The sequence below is a fragment of the Dasypus novemcinctus genome, chromosome 15 (assembly GCF_030445035.2).
Source record: "Dasypus novemcinctus isolate mDasNov1 chromosome 15, mDasNov1.1.hap2, whole genome shotgun sequence".
Taxonomy (NCBI): Eukaryota; Metazoa; Chordata; class Mammalia; order Cingulata; family Dasypodidae; genus Dasypus; species Dasypus novemcinctus.
In genome coordinates, this window is record NC_080687.1 from 8,920,826 (window position 1) to 8,923,049 (window position 2,224).

The following is a 2,224-nucleotide window of genomic DNA, read 5'->3' on the forward strand; positions in this document are numbered from 1 at the left end:
TGCCTGATGACTTTTTTTAAAAATTATTACTGGTGATACATATGTCATAAAATGTGCCATTTTAACCATTTTGAAGTGTGCAATTCAGTGGCATTAATTACATTCACAGGGAAGTGGATGTGGCTCAACTGATGAGCATCTGCCTACCAGATGGGAGGTCCGGGGTTCAAAACCAAGGCCTCCTGGCCCGTGTGATGAGCTGGCCCACATGCGGCATTGCCATGTGCAAGGAGTGTCCTGCCACGCAGGGGTGTCCCCCACATCGGGGACCCTACGTGCAAGGTGTTCACCCCTCATTGAGCCTCCCCACGTGAAAAGTGCAGCTTGCTCAGGAGTGGCGCCGCACACACGGAGAGCTAACGCAGCAAGATGATGGAACAAAAAAGAGACAGATTTCCTGGTGCCACCAAGAATGCAAGCAGACACAGTGGAACGCACAGCAAATGGACACAGAGTAGACAACAGGGCAAGGGGGGGGGGGGAGTAAATAAGAAAATAAATCCTTAAAAAAAAAATTACATTCACAATGTCATGCTACCATCACCACCATCCATTACCAAAATGTTTCCACCAACCCAAACAGAAACTCTGCACCCCTTAAGAAATCTCTCCCATTCCCCCTCCCCCAGCTCCTGGTCACCTCTAACCTGCTTTCTAGCTCTATGTATTTGCTTGTTCTATTTTTTTTTTAAGATTTATTTATTTATTTTGCTCCCCTCGCCCCCACCCCGGTTGTCTGTTTCGTGTGTCTATTTTGCTGCATCTTCTTCTTTGTCCACTTCTGTTGTCAGCGGCATGGGAATCTGTGTTTCTTTTTGTTGCGTCATCTTGTTGTGCCAGCTCTCTGTGTGTGCAGCACCATTCCTGGGCAAGCTGCACTGTCTTTTACGCTGGGCGGCTCTCCTTACGGGGCACACTCCTTGCGCGTGGGGCTCCCCTATGCGGGGGACACCCCTGTGTGGCACGGCACTCCTTGTGCGCATCAGCACTGCGCCTGGGCCAGCTCCACACGGGTCAAGGAGGCCTGGGGTTTGGAACTGCGGACTTCCCATGTGGTAGACGGACGCCCTATCCACTGGGCCAAGTCCGCTGCTAAATTTGCTTATTCTAGACATTTCATACAAGTGGCATTACATAACATTTGCCCTTTTGTGTCTGGCTTATTTCACTAAGTGTAACGTTTTCAAGGCTGGCCCACACTGTGGCATGTGTCAGAGCTGCGGTACGATTCCACTGTATGGACACAGCCCGTTCTGTTTATCTGTCCATCGGTTGATGGACACTTGGATTGCTCCCACCTTTTGCTCTAGTGAACAGAGCTGCAATGACACGGTGTACAAGTAGCTGTTCGAGTCCCTGCTCTCAGTTCTTTTGGGCAGATACCTAGGAGGAGAATTGCCAGATCCTAGGGTCATTCTATACTCAATTTTCTGAGGAAACCGCCAAAGAGTTTTCCACCACAGCTGGATTCCCACCAGCAAGGCACCAGGTGCCAATGTCACCGCATCCTCCCCAACCCTTAGTACCCATTTGTTTAAATAACAGCCGTCCCAGTGGGTGTGAGGTGGCATCTCACAGGCCATGAACTTTTGGCCGAAGGCCCCCAGAGCCTGCAGCCACTGTGCGTGTGAGCATGGGCCGGCTGTGTGGGTGCAGGCTGGCTGTGGTGAGGCAAAACTCAGGACCCTGAGTGCTTGCTGGGCCGCCGTATCACCTTCCTGTCCACGCACCGACTCGGGCAGGTTGGCAAGGCTTCCTGTTTGTTTTCAGTAGGTTTGGTAGACACTTCCTACACGTGCCTGAGCTCAGAGCACATTTCCCTCTAGCAGCTCTGCGGAAGGAGGCAGATCCCCCTGCCGGTCTAACCCTTGGGAACAGAGGCCACCTCACACCAAGGGGCCTCGGCCGCATGCGGCCTTTGTGGCAGAGCACGAGGACCCTCTGCTCAGACGTGGCCTGATTGTATCTCAAAGCTCCATGTCCTCCTCTGTCAAATGAAGCTGCTGCCAAGTAGATGACAGAACGCGGCAACTCAGGACGGCGTGCTGGGTGGCCCTGGGCCTGGCACGCCCTGGAGTGGACTCCTGATTCCCAGGAGCGGGCCTGTGAGGGAGCTGCAAGGACCGTCGGCCCCATTCGACAGATGGAAACCGAGGCACAGGCCGTATGGCCAACGGAGGCAGGGACCCCAGGGAAAGCATGCTCTTCATCTCAGTCCCGGCCC